Genomic DNA, 22,659 nt, shown 5'->3' with positions numbered 1-22,659 from the left:
CCAAGTCCAACCATCAACCCCCCAAAACCCCAGACAAATACAAACAACTACAAACTACACACACTCCACCAAAAACACCTCCCCACCCCCCTTATTACAGCATTGCCACTGTTTTTTATGTCAGATTGTTTTTTTGTTGTTGCTGTTTTGTTTTGTTTCGCAGAAATATTTGCCATGTAGAAACTTGGAACTCTCGGATTGCATCAAGAATTATGAGAAGATAACACACAGTGATTTTGGTAGCTGCTTCCAGCACTGTGCATTTTATAGAGTTGCTCTTTCATCATGGACAAGCAGTCTGGGGAACAGGGACCTTTGTGATGAACTTGGTATTGCTGTTATAGGCAGATATAATCTGGGCACACCTGCCAGTCTAGGCTCTTGGAGAGCTGGATGTGAAAACACAATGTGTGAATCTCAAATTGACTTAAATTGAGAGACAGAGCTATAAAGAACTAGGCTGAGACTACCACTATATTTTAGATCACCAGATACCTGTTAGACAAATATTGTGGTCTTTAGCATGGATCAGTTACTTTTAAGTATTACATTCTTACTGCTAATTCAAGTTGCTTAGTAAATCCAGCATCTAGAAACTAGGTCAAATCTATTTATTCAATAAACAATATGTATTTTCCCCAATTTTCTACAACATGCATTGCTGAGAAATGATTAGTTTATCTAAAACTGTTACAACAAAGTTGTCAGAATTTCTGCATATTCTATAGGAAACATGCCTCAGAAAATGAAATTATTTCTTCTTATTGAGAAACAGAATAACTGTATTCTCTAATATTTATTTTTGAAGCCAGAAAAAAATCTGTTTTGTATAATAAGAATATTTGTCTTAGGAATAAAGATGTTACTTATTTAACATGATCATTTTGATCTAATCTTATGTTTCTAAAATGGCTCTCACTACCTTGTGTCTCACAGGGTGCCAAATCTTGTCCTTATTGTAGTACTGTGAAAACTTGAGGGAAGTGTAAGTAGACCAGACTCCCTTTTCCATTTACACCTTCTCTGTGGTAGCTACTAGTTTAAATTCTTGCCCTGTGTTTTTCCAGGCTGGTGAAACCAGAGTATATTTAATAGCTGAAATTAAAATTAACATTAAAATAAACCAGAACTGAATATGTATATTGAAACAAAACCAATTACCGGTTTATTCTGAATCTTTTGATGTTTTCTTCGTAGCTTTTTGCACATGGCAGGGCCTGGAGTGCAGAATTCTCATTGTAGATCACTGGTGAATAACTGAGAATGTAATTTGGATAGTAGAATTGGGAATGATCAATGGATTAAATTTATTTTAGAGATAATATTCAACCAAAAGCTTTGTTTTAATTTTCATTTGTGGTTTGAAATAAGCTTCATCTGCCTTGGGTGGATTCTTAAGAGAGCATGGAACAATCTGAGACTAATCAGGTGTAATGATAAGTCTGGTTTTCAGACACACATTGCTGACCATTATGGCCAAAGGCGACAAGTTGTAAATTTAGTATGGTTTGACTGTACCAGGTGAATTTGATTGAGAAATTTTGGTTGGCAGTTTTGATCCATCAGTCTTTCTGGTAAATTAGATGTTCTCTTTCCCTGCTAGTCCTTTGCAGGGCCTGACCAGCAGATGTGCTGAGCTTGTGGGCTTTGCCACTTCTGCTGCTTTTTAAACTTCACCATCTGCAGATGTTGCAGACGTCCTTTGCAAGGAGGCCTTGAACCTTGCATTTAATTTTGGTGTTTGCTGTGCTTTAACTGTTCTGCATCTTCTGCCAGCTTTGCAGGCCTTGTGTCCCCAAGATGGTAACACAGCTGAGTGCTCAAAGCTAAGCGTGCCAGAGCTGCCATGGGTTGTAGGAAGGTGAAATAAATAGATTCTGGAAATAAACACCACATAAAATCAAAGCTGATTGCTTTGGGGTCAACAAGGATGCAGTTTTGGAGAGTGTAAGGATGCACATTTGGTACAACCAAAATTTTAGCTACCTTATCACCTGTAACTTAAGAGTGTGTGTTGAGATTTTGAATTCAAAGTAGTTTAAAAAAGGGGGGAGAGGGAAGTTACTTTTTCCCTCGCAGAAAACTCTTGACATTGTATGTAATAATTCTTCTTATGTCATCATTTGTAACTATGTAACATTAGTTTTCTGATATTCCTTGGTTTTAGGACAGCTCGCTTAAATGCTAACATGCTGTGACTGTTCATAGAAAAGCTATAAAAAAGTATCTTCAGATGTTGTAACTGAGTTCATTAACACCACAACAAAGCAAATATTTGAAATATTTTAAGATTTTTATAATAGAGTCTACTTCTACCATATATTACATTAGTATAATATTGTGTTTACACACATGTTCTAAAGATCTGGAAACAGTTGAAATTCTAGGCCTTTCTTAAATGGCTTTAATATTTTCTCTTTGCAAATGAAAAAAAGGAACGCATATTAGCTTAACTTGGGTTGTATACATGTAAAAAGGAGTAATTAATTCTTCTAATTGCACCACATCTGAATCAAAGTATTTGATGTATTAGAGAAATATGTTAAGCAGTAAACTCACCTTCAAAATAAAAGTATGAACAAGGTAAAAGAAAGTAATTTCACGACTGTTGTAACAGTGAAAAGTTAAGTGATGGCAAAAAGTTATCTTTTCAGTTTATTTGTGGTATTCATAGATTACTTTATGTGATCTCTTCAAGAAGTGGGGAAAGAAATCTTACTTCATTTTTTTTCTGGAGAATATATATTTAAGTGGAAGAGTGAGATTTGAATTTTTAAATTATGAAGTGGCATTATTTATGTTGACAGTATCTCTCTTAAATGGATGAGGCTTTGTGCAGCCTGGTCTAGTGTGAGGTGTCCCTGCTCATAGCAGGAAGGTTGGAACCTGATGATCTTTAAGGTCCCTTCCAATCTTAACCATTCTATGAGTCTATGAGCTGTGTCTGGGACCGTAGGAGGCAGGAGCTAGGGATGGTGAGCCTGAGGATGGCAGCAGAACCAGAGTGAGAAACAGGTGTCTGGGACTGAGCAAGAAGGAGGAAAGGTTAACATTAAGGCTGGCAACTGAGCAGCACAAATCTGTAAAACAGCAAAGACCCCTCTAAGCAGGGCAGAGCAGGTCACTTAGCTGCTTCAGCCAGCTGAGAAGCAGATCAAAAGCTCAAAAGCATACCTGTGCTGGTTACCCTTTTCAAGTTCTGATGGTCATCAACTGGCCAGCTGCAAGCTTTGGTTATTGCAGGGTTACGATGCTGCAAAAATGACATTTCTATCTCTTGTGAACAGTTCAAAACGAAGTCGCCTGATTTGCCAAGGAGAGGTTAGAAACAGGAATACCTAAAGGAGCTTCAAGTAGTGGATTGGAAAACTGAGATACCGTAAATAGTTAATCCCCTTGAAGAAATAAAATAGGCATTAATTACTATAATGATTTTTCTCTATTTTGCAACAAGGATTTTGTTTACTAATCTGTTCTGTAATGCACATATGACACAGCAGTTCAAAGAGCAAAGGAGTGATATAGGAATCAGGGAGATGACAGACTAAGTTTCATCTGGATGGGAATTAAAACTGAGTGAATAAACTGAAAAATTATCCAAGATACATGTGAAATACAGAAGATCAAAGAGTGAATTTAACAGTGAAGAAGAGATTACAGGCAGTTGCAGTTAACAGGGTCTAGTTGCCGAATGGCAGTAAATAACCTGGTTTGGATTGCCAGCTGGTGTAAACTGTCACCACTTGAGATATTTGAGTAGCACCAGTTTATTTTATCTAAGAGTCTTATTTCTCACCAATAACATTTAAAAATATGGCTTATCTAAGTAGAAGTCAAGAAGGCTGCATGTGTACATGTTTTAAGCAGATCTCCATTTTGTAAGAGTGAAGTCCTCAGTCAGTGGTCACAGGAGAAAAGCAGTCAGGGAGTGGGGAAAGGCCCCCTCATGTGTAACATAAGAGAAGCCCACAATCATTTTTCAGGTGGGTACATCTTTCAGAAGGGATCGTTGGATAGATATAGAATCACAGAATTGTCAGAGTTGGAAGGGACCTCTAGAAATCATCTAGTCCAACTCCCCTGCTAAAGTAGATTGCCTAGAGCACATTACTCAGGACTGCATCCAGGCAGGTCTTGACTATCTCCAGAGAAGGGAACCCCACAACCTCCCTGGGCAGCGTGTTCCAGTGCTCTGTCACCCTCACTGTAAAGAAGTTTTCCCTCATATTTAAATGGAACTTCCTATGTTCCAGCTTGTGCCAATTGCCCCTCATCCTGTCAGTGGGAACTACTGAAAAGAGTCTGGCTCCATCCTCCTTGCACCCACCCTTTAGATACTTATAGACTATAAGGTCTCACCTCAGCCTTCTCTTCTCCAGGCTAAAGAGTCCCAGCTCTCTCAGCCTTTTCTCATAAGGGAGATGCTCCAATCCCCCAGTCATCTTCGTTGCCCTCCGCTGGACTCTCTCTAGTAGTTCCCTGTCTCTCTTGAACTGGGGAGCCCAGAAATGGATGCAGGCCTCACCAGTGCAGCGTAGAGAGGCAGAATGACCTCTCTCGCCAACTGGCCACACTCTTCCTTATGCAACTCAGCATTCCATTGGCCTTCTTGGCAGCAAGGGCACATGGATGTCTCGTGGATAATTTACTGTCTACCAGGACTCCCATATCCTTCTCCTCAGAACTGCTTTCCAGCAGGTCCACCCCTAACCTATATCGGTACATAGGGTTCTTCCTCCTCAGGTGCAAGACCCTACACTTGCCCTTGAACCTCATTAGGTTCTTCTCTGCCCAGCTGACTTCTTCCAATGACACTCCTTGCTTTCATATGTTTTGTGATGATGTCCAGAACGATTTTTTTCAACACCTTACTGGGGAGAGAGGTGAGACTAACTGGCCTGTAGTTCCCTGGGTCCTCCTTCTTTCCCTTTATTGAAGACTGGAGTGGCATTAGCCCTCCTCCAGTCCTCAGGCACCTCTCCTGTTCTCCATGACCTCTCAAAGATGATGCAGTGTGGCCTAGCAATAACATCTGCCAGCTCTCTCAGAACTCATGGATGCATCCCATCAGGGCCCATGGATTTATGGCTGTCCAGTTTAGCTAAGTGGCCGCTAACCTGGTACTCCTCTACAAAGACAGACAGTGGTGCAGCCAGAATTCACAGCAGAAGTTCAGAGCGCTAAGCTAGCACCAAGCTAAACTGGCTCCAGAATAAATGCAGCTGTATATGTGGCATGACACCCTTGCTAACTAGCCTTGCTGGGAAGTGGACATGATTGGCCCCTTTAGAAGCACCACATAACAGTGGCTCTTCTTCTGTGAGACAAGCTTGGTACTTTTTAAAACAGGGATATATTTACCAGTTACAACATTATCTATTAAGGAGGCATTTAATAGACTCCTTGTTTGCTAGGGAGAAACACCCATGCATGCAATTTTGATTTAACAAAAAGTATTTTCACCATGATGGAAAATAAAGAGCAAGAAAACTCTGCAGGAGAGAAATTGCTGCTGTTCCTGTCCTTTCTCTTACACCCAAACAGCAGCCCTATGACCAGAACCGTACCCAAGGCAACACAGCAGGGGACAGCAGAGCCATGTCTGGTTTGGCAGGAGGTTACACTTGGCTGGGGCTCTCTAGCCCAGCACCTGTAACAGGGAGCTGCCATGGACCTGGCACACAGCAGAGGCCACCTGCTGGGGCCATTTTGCTCCTCTGGGCAGTAGCTTCTTTCTGTGTGTTTTATTTTTATTTCACCTCATTGCTCTGTCTGTTCTGGCAGTGTTTATTTATCTATTAACTCCCACTTAACTGTTTCTCAGCAGTCGGTTCCAGAAGCTTCTGGGGCCTCTGTCAGCTGCTTCTGGATTGGCTGATTGGAGTTCTGGTGACTGGTGGGTTCTGGAACATGAGTGGGGCTGTCCACACCTATTTAAGGGCCTCCTAGGGCTGCCCAGAGTCAGTGTGGCTGTGGCCTTGGGAGGGGAGCCAAGGCAGTGTTTGGGGAGCTGTTGGGGGAGCAGGGTATATGAAGGGGCCTGAAAGTCTTGCCTCCATCTGTACAGGACTCCTGAGACAGCGTAACACCATGGCATCCTGCTGCAAGGCTTCCAGAGAGCTGGAGACCCCTCCCAAAAGGGGTCCTGGCAGCACAACACAGCTGCACTGTATCCTTTCTGCACTGTATCCTTTTTTTGTAAGGACCCATGTAATCTCCCTTTTGATTGTTCATGACACTACTAGTGCTGACAGAAATATGGTGATCAGGTGCAATTACTGTACATTGGTTATTAAGCTCCAATGGTGTCCATTATTGGAAAAGAATAATTGAATAATGCTAATTATAATAGATTTTAAAAGTATTTTTTTATTAATTAAATTATAATCCCCTTGATGGTTTACTGTGAATTAGATAAGGAATTAAATATTGATAACCAAGGAATTAAATAGGGCTAAAATAATGAAAAATTAATTGACTAAATTACTTACCTGCTCTGTTGTACACTGTGGCTGGGTTTTGCCAACATAAACTGAAATGTGCAAAACAAGGTAGTGAAGGGGAGGTTTTGTTCCCATTGTTGTGTCCCATTTCCCCATGCTGTGAAAAGTTGTTGCTTCTCATAGCAAGAGTCTTGTGGTTTACAGGTGCAAGGCCATGAGAACAGGAGCATGAAAACAATGGCATGAGAAAACTGAAGGCAAAATATTGCAGAGGCTTTGGGAAATACTGCCTCAGCAGCTTCAGAGAAAGGTCATAGCAATGGTAAGTTCTTGCTATTTGCAGCTCTAAGGTGTCCAAGTAAACGTGCACCATAAGTACTAGAGTCTTGTGATGGAGGTGATACAGGGTGATAAACATTCTGGTGAGAGATATTAATAGAAACCATGACAGTGGGAGCTCAAGATCCTGAGGAGCAGGGGGAATGCAACTGCAGAGTACAGATCCTGGGGTTCAGGAGATTAGACTTCTTTCTTATACCAGAGATTGGGGAAGTCCACATTCCAGGTGAAAATGGAAAAAGGACAATTTGAGGACCTACAGACATCACCCTCACTTCAGTTGCTGGAAAACTGATAAAAACAAGTCTTGGAAGCCATTTCTGGGCAAATGAGAACAAGGTAAGCAAGAATAGTCAATATTAATTCATTAAGGTTAAATGATGCTTGACCAGCCTAATTGGCTTCAGTGCTAAATAAGATGAATCCTTGGAGAAGGTAAGAGCAAATGATCTTGTCTACATAGACTTTAGTAGGGATTGTGACATGGTTTCCCACAATAATCCTGTGCTATGCAAAGCAACCCTCTGGGCTTGCTGGCTGGAGAAAGAAACTCTAGCTGGGTGCAAGCTGCTCTGGCTGGCATGGCCAAGAGAATCTGGCTGGCTGACTGGATAAAGAAGCTCTGTCTGGCTGGACAGGACAAGTTGCTCTGTCTGTCTGGACAGGCAAGACAATCTGGCTAGTTGGCTGAGGAAAGAGTGTCTGACCAGCCAGACAGGGTAGATGCTCTGGCTGGCTGGCTGAGGCAGGTGCCCTGGCAGGTTGGACATGGTTGCGAGGCTCCAGTTGGCTCGATGGGAAAGGTGATCTGGCTGGCTGGCCCGGACTGAGAGTCTCTGGCTGTCCCACTAGGGTGAGATGCACTGGCTGGCGACTGGGGTTGAGCTGCTCTGTTTGGCTAGCTGGGGAAAGAGACTCTGTCTGTCTGATCTGGGCTAGCATCTCTGACTGAGTAGTGAGGGTGGAGTGGCCCTGGCTGGCTGAGCAGAGAAACATACTCTGGCTGGTTGGCTGGGGAGTGAGACTCTGGCTGGCTGGCCACAGAAAGGTGCTTTGGCTGTCTAGCCATGGTTGAGAGACTGTAGCTAGCCAATTGGGTGGCTCTGGCTGGCTGGTTGGAGTGAGCTGCTCAGGCTGGCTAGCCCTGGCTGAGAGTCTCTGTCTGGTTGGGGAAAGAGTCTCTGGCTGGCTGGCTGGAGAAACAGGCTCTGGCTGGCTGGCCAGTTAAAATTATATGGTTCCTTGACCACTGAAAGATGCTCTGGCTGGCCATCTGGGAAAGTGGGTTCTGGCTGGCTGGTTAGGGGAAAGGGCACTGGCTGGCTGGCCAGGCTTGAGAGTCTCCGGCTGGGTGGCTGGGGCTGTGAATCTCTGGATGTCTGGAGAAACAGGCTGTGGCTGGCTGGCCAGGGTGAGCTGCTTGGGCTGGCTGGCCAGGGAAGACGGTCTGGTTGGCTGGCTAGGAATAGAGGCTCTGGCTGGTTGAGGGTAAGCTCTTGATTCCAGAGCAGAGCAGTGCTGAGTGGCTTGAATGGAATTATTTTTTGTGCTCTAGTGAGGTTTGATAATTTATCCAAATAAAATGGCAATTGACCTAATTACAAATAAAATTAAATACTAAATTAATAAATTAATAAAATTAAAGTGCAGAAGTGGAAATTGTCTCTGATGACACTTTTTTTTTTCTAGGATGTATTTTTTTGTCATGTTAATGCAATTTTCTTAGTTAATGACCCACAATTTAACTACATATTAATTGTCATTAAATTAACAGTACTTTTTGTCCAGGAAGACAATAACCATATTTTTGCTCTCTAGAATCACTCTTACATAGTATTCAAGTATCTAATCAGCAACCTTTTAAATATATACAGTTTAATAAACCAATTGAAGAAGAAGCTGTGAATGACTATTTCTGGAGCTGTGATCTACCTTCTAGGTTGTGCAATTCTGGAAGCTAAAATACACAAACCTCTGGGCACAGTAATTGCAAGCTGAGGTGGCAGGAGTCCCGCATCTCATTAGATACACAAACAGCTATTCCAAACTTGCTTCATCAGCTGGAATGAATCCCTTGTTTGGCATCTTATGTTCTCTGTAGTGGCATACAGTTTACCAGTATTTTCTGCAGTGTGATTCCTCCCTTGAGTTACCACTATACTGCCACTCAGCATCTCTTACAATCTGGCTTAAAAAAAAAAAAAATTAAAACAAAATTTGTAACAAGGAAGTTTTGAGAGCTTTTATGTCTGCAGCTTTTTAAATGGTTTGGTTTTTTTCATTCTGTTTACAGAAAGTCTCGATAATTGGAAGAAAGTCCACAAGACCACTAATTCTTCCCCAGAGGAAAGAGGTATCATTGTTTACACACACAAAAAAAAAAAAAAGAAAACTGTGGTCACACACTATGGTCACACCTGCACACTGTTACTTGCACTGCTTCTGCCTTTTTTTTTTCTAGGAAATCATATGGCTATCTTGCACTGAAATTGTAATCTCCAAATCTCTGTGCTCTTCAGTTGCATGCTTATTTTCCATTTGTACCCATGTATCTGGTGTTTCCATTCCAGTCCTTCTGAGCGAATTTCACTTTGATTTGAAATAACTTTGAATTCTCATAACTTTCTCTAAAATTGCAGTTCCTCCCCTGCTGATTTTATGTTCTTTCCCTTTTGTCATCCAAGACTTGATGCAAGATTGAACAGGCACCCTCCTCTGAGAGATTGTCTCAGTTTCAGAGCTAACCACATTTTTTCCCTCAATTATCCTAACAAGGATGCATGTTCAGTAATTCCCCAGGTCCCTCATTTCCCATATTTTGATGCATGTGCCATGGTTATACTTGCCCGGCCCCCTAGGAAATCTCTAAAGGTGATTCAGAAATTATTTTGGCTAGTTTCCAAAGTACTTGAGTAAATTTCATCAGTGTCTGCTAACTTGACTATGTTTAATTCACCAAAATATTCTTTAACCTGCTCTTCCCTTCTTAAAACTGTGTGGGTTTTTTTTTTTTCCCCCCTCCCACATTTTGTTATATTTAAACCTAAAAAATATATTTTCTCTATAGCTGCAAACAGCTATAGAGAAAAGGCAGCAGAACACTGCTACGTACCTCAACGCCTGGGTCTCTTTCCCCTGCTTTGCTCCACAGTCACCAGTGTCTTCAGGAGGTGCCTCCAGGAGATGCCTCCTGTGGCTGCCTGCACCTGTGCCTTATTATGAGATCCTGAGCTTCAGTACTGGGGACTGCTAGCCTTCTTGGCCTGTGCTTCTCCTTTGTTTCCCTTCTAATTATCCAGAAAATAGGTCTCTGATGTCCTGAGTTGGAGCAAGAGAGTACCTTGATGTCCAAGCATATGCTTTGTGAGTGTTGGCGTTGCTCTTCGTCACGCCAGGGGTCCCAGTCATCCACCTTACAGGCAGGTATCATGGCTGGAAGCTAAGGGTGCTCTGCTTTAAAAGCCACCTCCCACCAGCTCTCACCTGTTGATTTTCTCACCGCTGTGGACTAGGCTGCTATTTCGTGGGTACAAAAAACTCACTTCTTTCAGATTTACTCTTACTGTGTGCCTGGCGTGCAGGTGCTCAGGTATTATCAGGGGCTGCAGACCTGCTGTGGGGAGTGTCCAGGGCTGCCCTGTGCTGGACACAACCAGCTTCAGCCAGCTTCCACCGACCCCCTGCAGCTGAGCCCCAGAGCCACCAGGGTGGCACTTCGGTGAAAGTCTCTGTAAGGAAGGGCAAAATGCTGCCCAGCAGTGAGGGGAAAAGTGTGAGAAATGGCCCTGCGAGCACCAGGGGGAGAGGGGGAGGAGGGAAGAAAGGGCTCCAGGCACCGGGTGAGGAGGAAGGAGCAGCAGGAGGAGCAGCGGTGGCCTGGCCACAGCCCCTGCCTGCACAGGGACTGAGTTTAACTCTGCCCATGAGAGGTGCCCAGGGGAAGTTCAGCGAGGGAAAGGGGGAGGAAATCCCTTCTCCCCAAGCGGATAAACGAGTCTTGTCATCATCTTTGTTCCCCACTACCAAAATTAGTAATTAAGTATTTATTTTAGCTGGCAATTAGTTGGTGTTTGATGGGGAATTGCAACAAAATTGGTCTGTCTGGCACACAGTAATAACTAGTGAGTGATTCCCTGTCCCACTAAGGGGAGGGAGCAAATGTCTGGCTGGGAGTGTTGCTGCTGGCTGAGACCAGGCCAGCAGACTGTATTAAACACTGCACATCCCTACAAAAGCTGGTGTGCAATGAAATCCAAATGGGAAATTAAAAAATCCAACCCACCATAGCAAGGAAGGATGTATCCCTTGTCCACCTGGCTGACTGAGTGCTGCACGTTGGCAGATTTGCTTTATTTATTCCAGCCATCTGTCTGAAGTAAGTCTGCTTCAAATATTGGCTGTACTAAAGGAAGAATGAGCAAAGAAAATATATTTGCATCAACAAGCATGTGATCAGTGTTTTGGCACAGAACAATATATTATTTGTTAATTATTTTTAGATATTTGGTTTAGCCCAAAGGATTACGTTATGCTTTGTTGCACACTATCAAAGTAACTATAGCATTAGCAGGGATTTACAAACTGTGTCAGCACTGGTAAAGGCATTATGAAACATACAAAAACCATTCTCAGTGCTCATCCAGCAGTAATTCTGGAGATGGCCATAAGATTATTTTGATAAAATAGTTACACCCCAACTAATACAATTTTCTTTTCAGTGGTTCCCCTCAAACATTTCTTTGCTTTTCTGGTTAAGACAGTGCTGAGCATATCAAACTAATGTAAACAATTAAGAACTTACTTTGGCCATTTTATGGCAACCATGAATATATTCATGGTTGGCATTGTTGTTCGTGCACACCAGTATGGAACTATTTACATATCAAAGTACTCTTTGGAAATCACAGCAATAACAGCTCTACCATGAGAATGACTTGTTTTAACTATGAAGGAGGTAGAGAAGGGATGAAAAAAACAAAAGATAAAAAATTGGGTAGGCAAAGTTATAAATAAAAATAGTCTTCTGTAAAACACTGGTTTTCTCACATGACCACAAGCACTTTTGCCTCATTAAAACAGAGTTAATAGTGAAAGTTAAAAATAAATTAATAGGATAATATGGAATGGGGGGGAGTTCTTTCAGTGATGAGTCAGTTTTGCTGCTGAAAAAATAGCCCAACTTTGCCATGTCATTTGTCTAATAATGGCAGAGTGTATTCAATATTCTTATATATGTTGTTGAGGAAGAGAAGCAGCAGCAATGCAGCAAAATAACTTAAGAACCAAAGGGCTTGAATCTACTGTTCAAGGTCAAGTACCAAGGATAGCCATATTTTCTTTCTTCTCAAAGTTATGTGAAGAACAATGCCTCTAAAAATGGTACAACAGAATCTATATTATACTATCTGATTACAGAAATACTTCTGGTAGCTTAACTTCTGTATTCTTCAGTTTTAAACTATATTTTTCTCATAAGAAGTTTTGTAGCTGGTTCAAGAATGAAAAAATAGGCTGTAAAGTTCCAAATTGGAAGTCTGATTGTACTTCCTCTTTAGTATATATCAAGATCAATTGAAGTAGTCAATAAAGTTAGACTATCATAAAATTTGTGAGGATGTGGGGAATGGAAGAATAGTCTTCAGTTTACAAAAGTGAGGACCCTGCTGGTTTTGGACCCTATCCATTGTGTCAAGACCACTTTGAATTCTAACATTGTGTTCCAGTACATTTGCAGCCCCTCCTGATTTGATATTACCTACAAATTTTAAAAGCCCCAACTGAAGGTGATTGGAAAACATTGGTTCTTTTGTGCTTACCCTGGAACAACAATGCCAAGTCTGTTACTTAATACTGGTTGTCCTGTAGCCATGATGGTTTCTAGACTATGGCAAAGATATGAGAGAAGCAAATTTGTAGGAAGAGGGAAAGCCTTCTGTAGACTTTCCAAGTGAAACAGGAAATATGAAGGAGTTGTCTGGTTTGTGGGCTCCAGATCTCATTTAATTTTTGCACTGGTCATGTCAGTTTTCTCTTTCCGTCAAAAGCCTTTCTTAATCCCTCTCTTCCCAAAGCAGGAATGAGCTTCTGTCAAAATGCTGCTCTAAGTTCACATGGAGAAGCATGTTTTTCAAAAGGAACACCCCTTGCCCTCTTCTGTGAAGGTAGTGGAGCTGCCGCTCCATTTCCTGCCTATTTTCTAGAATCACAGAATAGTCATAGTTGGAAAGGACCTCTGAGATCACTGAGTCCAACCATCATCGCAAAAAAACCCCAAAGCCAAAACAAAAACCAAGCAACACACAACACACCAACCAAAAAAAAACCCTAATGCAACAAAACCCCAAACAGACACAAACTCCACCAAATACCCACAAAAAATCCTGCTGCAATCTTGGCCACTAGAGCATCCTGCCTCTTCAGCTCTTCCACTTTTTAAGACCTCTTCTGCATATTACATTTTCTGCTTCATGTTCACCATTTCCTATCATCTTTTTGGCTGCCTCAGTGTTCCCTCAGCACCTTTTCTCATCAAGTCAGACTTCCTGTCACGTTTTTTCTTCCTGTGCTGTTCAAATTGTCATAATTTTCCCCCTCTTACTACATAAAAATATTTAGTTGTACATGATGTATGAACAAGGCTGAGAGAGCTATATTTGTTCAACCCAGAGAAGGCCAAGCACAAGATCTAATTGTTCTCACGAGATACCTCCTAGGTGAAGACTGAACTAAAGTATTCCCAGATGTGCCCAGAAAAATGGCAACAAATACTCACAGAAGTGGGAAAACTGAGGTTAGGTGTAATGAAAAAAATTATTTACAATGACAGTGGGTCAGACATCCATACAGGATCTCAGAGAGGCTGTGGAATTGCCAGCTATGGAAGTATATAAAACCCAACTGCACCAAGAAAGCTCAGAGCAACCTGGCTCAACTTTGACCTTAAGCCTGCTTTGGACAATCCTACAGAGACTCCTACAGAGAGATATTTCTTCCAAACTAAATAACTCCTAGAGTCTATGTTATTAAGACCTAACGTATGTCAGAAGCCATACAAACAGTGTGTGATAACCCAGGACCCTGTTTTCCCTGTCAATTGACACTAGAGAAATAGTTCTTTAGTGTAAGGCTAGTGGATCACTGGAACAAGTTGCCTAGAGAGGTGGTGGAGGCCCCATCCCTGGAGACATTCAAAGTCAGGCTTGATGGGGCTCTGAGTAATCTGTTCTAGTGTGAGATGCCTCTGTTTATTGTGAGGTTGTTGGACTAGATGACCTTTAGAGGTCCCTTCCAACCCAATACATTCTATGATGCAATGATTCTATGATTCTATAAATAGTGGCCATAACTGGGGTAGTTTAGGCTCAGCTGGCAACAAATAACCAGGTGGCCACTTACTCAATCCTCCTGCCAGAGGGAGGGATGGGGAGGAGAAAATAAAAAGCTGGTGGGTTGAGACAATGACAGGGAGGGTTCACTCACCTATTATGGCCACAGGCACAACAGACTTGACTTGGGGAAAAAATCAGTTTAATTTGTCACCAAAAAATTCAAAGCAGGACAATGAAAAACAAAACCAAATCTCAAAACTGCCTTCCCCCACCCTCCCCTTCTTCCTGGGCCCAAATTACTTTTCTCTTGATTTCTCTACCTCCTCCCCACAGCTGCACAGGGGGACAGGGAATGGGAATTGCTACTTTGTAAACTTCTCAGCTTTAAGAACAAAAATGGTGCTCCAACACAGGTAAATAAAGTGTAGACATAATTCTTAAAAGTTTTTTGTTGCACTGGATTCAGATCTATGGTGATATTGCTTCCTTCTGTCTTTATTGCTTCAATACATACATAAGACATCTATATGCTGGAAGAAGACTTAGCTGTAGAAGGTAGCCCGTTTGCTTGTAAACTAATTTGCCTTGAGTACATTGTTCTATTGTCCTGGTTCTCCACTGTCTGAATCAAATCCCTCCATGATAACAACTACTAGCTGGAGGGGCATCATCTCTTCCTTTTCATGTGGCTTCACGTGAGATGAGACTGGCTGAACTGCAGGAAAGAATGATGAACAAGAGAGAAGGAACCTTCAAAGGACAAGGACTCTGGTACTCAGCCCCTTGGATTTCGCCATTGTCAGGACTGAACACAAATCTCAGTTTTCACTGTATCAGTACTTTTCCATTCCACAATTAGTAAAACCCTAGTCAAAGTAAAATCCAGCCACTTAATTTAAAACAAACAGTTTATCTCTAATTTGAATGAAGAATCTGATTTGTTTGGGAGTAATCACATGTGTAAGTAGTGTAACATTACCTTGAATGAATAGTAGAAAATCAAGAAGAAAGGAAAAGGGTACAGAATTTCACCTTCTCTTGGGGCTGGGTTGAACAAAAATGTTGGTTTTCCCTTCAGCTCCAGTGGCTGCAGCCTTCAAAAGTATTTCCATTAGTTCTTCCAAGAAGATTGCAGCTTTGGTTCCACTCCTGACTTGTTTCTCTTCCTCTTCCAGGAGTTCAGCTCTGTGTTGCTCGGAGAGTCCTTCCCTAGGGAGAGCCACAGGCTGCATGTTTGTCTCTGCTGTATCTCTTTATGGATCCTGAACTCTGAATTCTCTGTTGGTAACCATTGGAGGAAACAAAGCTGAGCTACCTCTACTGAAAAGCAGAACTCTACCATTTATCAATTCAAACTATCCTCAACTGTTAAGGATAGATGTCACATAAAGAAACAGTTGAGTAGTGCTACAGCAGACTGTTGACTCATATGGGAATATGGGAATAATGATAATACAGGAGCAACATAGGTCACTTTAGTAAACAGTAATTGCTGTTGAAAGGCAATGTAAAGGAAAATCTATATAGCTTTGACTTATTTGTAGACTATACAAAGTCAAGACTCCACTTAAATAGTGGAAAATCTTTCCATAGAAAAGAATGGCAAAACTCCAAAACAGAAGCTAGCTGAGAAAAATAGTAGTACCGTGGCAATAGCTCTAAGAGATGAGTGGATGACAGTGAGAAAGAGTTCTGAGCCTCCATCCTTTTTCCACTTGATATGCCTGAGTAGTTTTCTATGCACTCATTAGTTTCCCACACAACCATCTTCTCCTTACAATATGTAGCTTGGAAGACAGTGCATGTAAGGGAAACATTCATTTTAATGCATTCACAGCAAGATGAGAGCACTCTCATATACTCAGGATGTTGTTGTTTGACACGATAAATTACAGTTCCAGGCCCTTCACTGGGAAGAGCTGACTGGTGCCTAGTTACGCAGGTGCAAAGGTGTCCTGAGAAACAGCACATGCAACGGGACTGGTTAGCACAATGGTCAAGGTCAAAAACAGTGCAGTTGCAGACAACACAGACCAAGTGAGATTCATTATGTGGTCTAGGAACTTGGGACTCTGTGATAATAGGAAGCTGATTCACTTTAATGAGGTGGATGTAAATATCAACTCCTTTGCACCACTGTATATCTTATCTCTAAAAGATTCCAACTGAGCTGAGTGGAATAATTCCTTTGACAAGCTGCAGGTGTTCGGCCTGGCATGTATTCTCTGACTACTTGGGGTTGCTTTACCCCGGTTGTCTACAGTAGATCTTACAATACAAATGATTTAATTTTTCAGTGGGAAAAAAACCCACCCCAACATGGGGCTGAAATGCCTTCTGTCATCCAATGAAAGGAAAGGATAAAGCATACAGTACACAGAGCTGCTTTATATGATTATAGCAACTTGAGTTCTGAAAGAAAGGAGGCTCAGAAGAGATTTCTTTCCCTTCCCAGATAGAGCTTTTGTGAAACATTGTCCTAAACAAATAAAAGATTTTTGCTCAAATGATCTACCTTGCTGTTTTCCTTTCCTTTGAAGAATCCTGTGGTACAATAGGCAACCCATCAGGAATAATTAGATTATACGGCAGCATCCATGGAAACAATACAGCTTTTGAAAAGAACTCCTACAGAAGATCTTAGAAACCACATCTATTATGGATATCTTTTACTGTTTCAAAGACGGCACAGCTTCAAATTATGGGAACTAACAGTGGGGCAAAATCTAGCTGTTCCATGCTCCATCCCTTTGTCACTAATTATTACAACATGAAACAGTCAAGTACTCATTGTACTGAAGAGAACAACTGGGTGATAGGAAGAAATTTGCCATGTTTCATTCTGAATTTTGGGAATCAATGATGAAAACTACACGTATTTTATATAGTATGTCTATTAGACTCACACCTTTCACATTCTTCAGCTTTTCTCTAAGGGCATTTATGGATGTCTCAACAAGAAGGAAGAACTATCAGACAAAGCTATCTCCATATTTGGGCCTCATTTATAGAAAGAAGAAACTGCAGACCTGTTTGTGGCCATTTTTACGAGCCAGTGTACCGTATCTGTTGCAATGTATTAATGATTTCAAAGTTGGAATTGCCTTGAGGAAAAATATAATGGATTTGCACTACAGAAAACAGGGGAGAAGGATACTCGTTCAGTTTTTTCAATCATTCATTTTGAAAATTTAGAGGAGTTAAAGACATTCGACCTGATGTTTCTATATATTGTGTTGCAGATGATCCATATTTCACACATCATTCTGTCTCATTGTCTCTTTGGATTCCCTACCATCCCTGGTCTCACAGTCCTTTGGGGGCTGGGGTAAGGGTCAGGAAAAGGGCTTATGTAATTAATAAATTTCTTTAAAACAAAGGAAAAAAAGCAACAAGAAAAATCCATGCCAGTGATTGTGTCCTATTGGCTAACTACAGTTTGAAGTATCAAAACTACATAGATAACTTAGGAAACAAGGTTTTTATGAACCTCCAGAAGGGGTGTTCTCTTATGTCACTACCACACAGCCTTGTCTTTCTCCCAAGAACAGGTCGAGGAGCAGCAGCACAAGATTCCCTCAGATACCCTCTATTTTAAAACTTAACTTGCAGACTATAATTTTGAAGGTGAGACAGTTAAAAATTAATACATTATACCCATTAAATTTCTGTATACACTGGAATAAGTCATGTTAGAATTTTTGGGAAGGGAAGGCTTGAGACTTCTGTACTGGGAAGTGAACTAAACCCACAGCTGTTCAGAACTTCATAGAACATTATCCTGATAAGGTAATAACATTCTTAACCAAGGCTGAAATTGAACTCAAACCCAGTCACACAGCTGAGGAAAGCGGCCAGATGAAAAAAAATAAAGGAATAAACATTTGCTGGCAAAGATCCTACTGATATAATTATTGTATGCATGAACATATGTGTGAAAAAAAAAAAAATAATTATTTTCTTTTTATATGTTGATTCTATGCCCTACTTATTGTGAAAATTGGAAGGGAGAGGTAACTGTAGATGGGCTTCTCCCCCTTCCCTCCTTTTTTTTTTTTTTTAAATAACCCAGTGTGAGTCGATAGCACATGAAGCAAATACTCTGTTCAACGTACTTCGGTCAGGAATGGGATTTTCTAGTTCACATAGTTATTTGGTGTGTACTTCTCCAATCTGTTTCTTTAAAACAATCTCTCCTGGGACCATCAGAGGAGAATATGGAGGTTACAGCCTTGCAAAGCACAGTGTCTGTAGTAGCAGTGTATGCAGATTGTCAGTGCTCACTTCTGCTTCCAGTAAGCTCAAGGCCTGAGTCACAGAAGTGATAGCCATCCACAGTTCCCACTGAATTTATCTGGAGTGTTACGGCCTGGGCAGCTCTGACAAATTAAATCTGTAGCTACCATCCCTATCCTGGGGAAAATGATTGCTTTTGAAAGATTACTGAGTAAAGTGCAGGTTTTGCAGAAAGACCAGTGCTATTGCCTTAGATGTTATCCTCCTAAAGACACTCTTCTTTTTCAATGAAAAAGAAAACTGTTTCTGAATTCCACTTATTAAAATGGAGAATTATGGAAGCCATGCAAGCTCAAAAAAGAACAACAGCAAAACCAAAACAGAACAAATAGATCAAAAGCTTAGAAACTAGGTAAAATGCAGGACTATGTTAAGACAACACTGGAAACAAATTGATTTAATTAAAAAATGTTGTTTGTTGTAGTACACAGAGTTTCCACTGAGGTGTGCTAGCTCTCCAAATATCTTCATACCCTTCTCTTAGGCAAGTAATGTGCTGTTACATCCTCAGCAATGTCCACTAGCGTGTCTCGGATTGCTAACCCTTTCACGCAACCATTTTATACACAGCCTGTTTTCAGGCAAGAACAGCAAAATACTATAGAGAAAATGTGCTGAAACAAAAGACGATTTCTCTGTTTTTAAACAAGACAGCACAATTAGTTCCTGTCTGAAGCTAGCTGTCTTTGTGAAAGGAGTGACATGTATATTAGCTTTCAATTCATCAAAATGATCATGTTTGTTATTCTGGGAGAATTCTGGACAATCTTAACAGTGTGCAAGAGGAGTTTTTCATGCTGTTTTGACATTTGTCTTCTTCCAGGAGCCACTGTGTGATGTTGTACCATCATTATTGCTACTACCATAAATGTAAGCTCCTTTTGCTTTTACATCAGACTGACTTCTTCATTATTCAAATCCCAAGGATGCTCAAGGACACCTATTGATATCTGAAAAAACAGATAACACAGCAGGACATTTTAAATAAGCCACATAGTCGGGAAGTAACAGAGATCCAAAGGTTTAACAAAGGTGAATCTAGAGAAGGGGGAAGAAATTTCACTTTGTCAGCTTTCTGTTACTTAAACATCCTTAAAAACAGATTACCTGTGATTTTAAGAAGAGTTCATTCTATTTCAATGGAATAATGACACAATAATTTTCAGCCTACAGGTAATCACTTTCAATTGCCACAAGGCAAATGCTGTGATAGCTTTTCTTCCCAGCACACAGCTCATGGAGTCTTAGTGTTGTCAATATAGAATATACATTTATTCATCCATCATCAACAAGATACATGTTCCCGCAGGGACTGGCAGATCTTTAAAAGTGGCTTCAGCATGAAATATCAAAAAGGGGGCAGAAGGGATTTAAGAATATGGCTGGAAGTAATTGGATATTATAGTAATGTAACTATTAACATGAAGATTGTGTTGAAAAGTAGCACTGTACTGTCTCAAAGCATTACACATACAGGAAGGATTCACCTCACCTAATACTATACACCAACAATGTAGCTATCTGAAGTCTCCTATGTACTGAATGGAGAGAAATAAGCACACTTCAACAAACCCACGGTAGGTATTTGCCTTAAGTATGAGGGGGAAGGTGTTCCTCTCTATTGACTAACAAAGGAAGCCTAAGAGACTAGCTCACATGTAGACATCTTGCATTTTATGTGATAAGTGCCTTTCAGAGTGTTCGTATTTCCCTAAAATAATAATTAAAAAGGCACACCCCAAATACAAAGGATTACAGGTAGAACTTTCCCTTCCACTAATGTGAAAAAGCAGCTATCAAAAATGCTTAGTTGGACAGAGCTGTCCCTCAAGAAACCTAGGAAGGGTTCTGCTAATTTATTCTTTTCCATTCCTGTATTGTATTGCAGCACAAGAGCTCTGCTTAGGCAAAAGGCAGCACAGTCAAAGTGCTCTTTCAATTGATCAGTCATGAGCTTGGTGGGTGGCTAATGATGGTGGGGTGCTGCAGTGTGGAGCTTGTGCTGAGAAGCTCCTCAGATCATTGCCAACACTGGTAGCCCAAAAATCTATAAACAGCACATTAACAGCATCCTAGCATATAAACTTAGACACAACCAGGACATTCTGGTAGCAGGAGATTAATTTTGCCAGGTTGGGGAACTACATTCAGAGTACTGCTCAGGTATCACAGAGCTAGAGCATGTCATGAGCACATGGCAAAGATATCATCTGGAAGAGTGGACATCCAAAAAGATCACTATCATATGAAAATTTGATTCACAGGTTGAGATGCCAAAATGAACTGTTTCAGACTCTTTTGCATTTGCATTGCATTTTGATGGCTCTACAACAAAAGTTGTGAATAATTTTGTTTTTACCTGAGGTCTGCTGGTGATTTTACTGAGATCTGTTCAGCAAGAACCTCCATCTTTCTAGCCTCAAAGGTGGAAACTGAAGTAGCACACTAGCTGCTTTTCAAAAGACTTTGAAAATGATAGATCTATTGCAGTGTACGAGACATATGAGGACTAGGATCTTGAATCTGTCTTTTAAGCAGCCCCATCTTCAAATAAAACCTGATAAAGACCCCAAAACATGCATTTGAGAGACAGACAGTGAGTCAAACGGGCATGTCAATCCAGAGAATGAACAGAAGAATGAGGTTTGCCAAAGGGTTACACATTTATTACATGATATTATTATGTTACAATAAATATGAGAAAAGCCAAAAGAGGAGAAATTATGGGCTCTTGCAATAGTTTTACAGGGAAAATGGTCACCGCAGAGTTCCTAATTTGTATACATTAGTATGCAGCTAGTCAGTGTTCCAACACAACAGCAAGCTTGCGTGCAATCATACACAACCTTTTCTGGCTACAGGTCTAAAGAGCCAGGAGGTTGGGTCAATGCCTTTCAATGTAGGAGCACAATGATTTTCAAAGCATTTTTGCTACCAATGAAGCAAAGTTACTGATGATGAAAATTGCCAAGTTGCCAGACTTGCCCAATGCCACACAGACAAGTGGAGAAATGTGCGTGTGTTGGGAACTCCATGGGCTTTATGAGCATACATTTCCATGTGTCTTTCACTAAATCCAATATTACCAGACTCTTGGCATAGAAAGAAGGTCAAGCTTGAGGCAAAATAAAGTATGTAATTTCTAGGGCTGTGGGCTTCAGGGAGTGGCAGAGTGGGCCAGCCTTTATTACCAGAGACATACTGCTAAGCCAAAGTAGCAGCAGCCATGTTGCAGGATGGCAGTAGTTCCTCCTATGACCAATAGTGGTGTCACTAACTCTCATGTCACTAAGTGCTAAATGGGCAGCAAATCTAGCTTTCCAGGGCTCTCCTCAGCACACTGCTACATCACTACAGTTTTACTTCACTCCTCTTCCTTTGGTAAAATAAATCCTACTTCAGCCTGATCTGAACTCCCCATAACTGAGGCAACAAAACTTTTATCAACTTTTACTGTACTCTGAGGAAGTCATGTTTATTGTCTCCAAAAGCAGTCAGAGAATCTTATTGACCTTTCTTGGGAATAGTGGGGTGAAGGAAGACAGGGTAGAAACAGAAATATTTTTAAAAGCTGAGGGGGAAGTGCTAATATTGTAAGAGGAGCATTTTGATGTCTGGCCATTCATCTGATGTCTCAAGGTCAGACACCTCAAGTAACCAAATATTTGACCCAATTTTCGTTCTTGTTTGGATAGATTAGCACTGCTAAAAGGACTCAAACAAACTGGAGCACCAAAATTTCACTCTACACATGTAAAAGAGGCTCCACTAAGTCTACCTATTTCTGCTTGGAATATTTCAGAACTGCCAGTAGAATTAAAAATTAAATTAAATCTAAAATATAGCTAACTTATTTTTTGTTTCTTTATGCCATATAATAAAAGACTTATTTAAATCAGTGTTCAAGGGTGCCTGGAACCAAAACTTTGGCTGAGTCTCTTTGTATAGACAGCAGGAAACCACAAACTTTAAGTCCACATTGAACTTTCCCAAAGATCTGGGGCATTCAAGGTGATGATTTTGATTCAGATCCATGTGTAATCATAAGCTCAATTTTTTATTTTCATGTGTGTGTGTGTTTTTATTATATTTTAGTGAGTGATTGATCACACAATGATAATAACATTTACCATATACCGAATGTATTTTATTGCATGCCAGTCACTGTTGACTATCATCAGACTTCTTCCCCCCCCCCCCCCCCTTTTTTTTTTTATATATAACAAAATATGTACTTTATCCATTTCAGGGTG

General features: G+C 40.9%; 1 long non-coding RNA gene across 1 annotated transcript; it reads left to right on the top strand.

Annotated features, from left to right (window-relative positions):
- Positions 1–6,337: 6,337 nt before the first annotated feature.
- LOC127380013 (uncharacterized) lies at positions 6,338–16,552 on the top strand. The gene is made up of 3 exons (XR_007888408.1): positions 6,338–6,765; positions 9,076–9,135; positions 15,286–16,552. It is a non-coding gene; the product is annotated as an uncharacterized LOC127380013 (long non-coding RNA).
- Positions 16,553–22,659: the final 6,107 nt, after the last annotated feature.

This window comes from Apus apus, chromosome 1, assembly GCF_020740795.1.
Source record: "Apus apus isolate bApuApu2 chromosome 1, bApuApu2.pri.cur, whole genome shotgun sequence".
Lineage (NCBI taxonomy): Eukaryota > Metazoa > Chordata > Aves > Apodiformes > Apodidae > Apus > Apus apus.
This window is presented reverse-complemented; position numbering and strand designations above follow the sequence as displayed.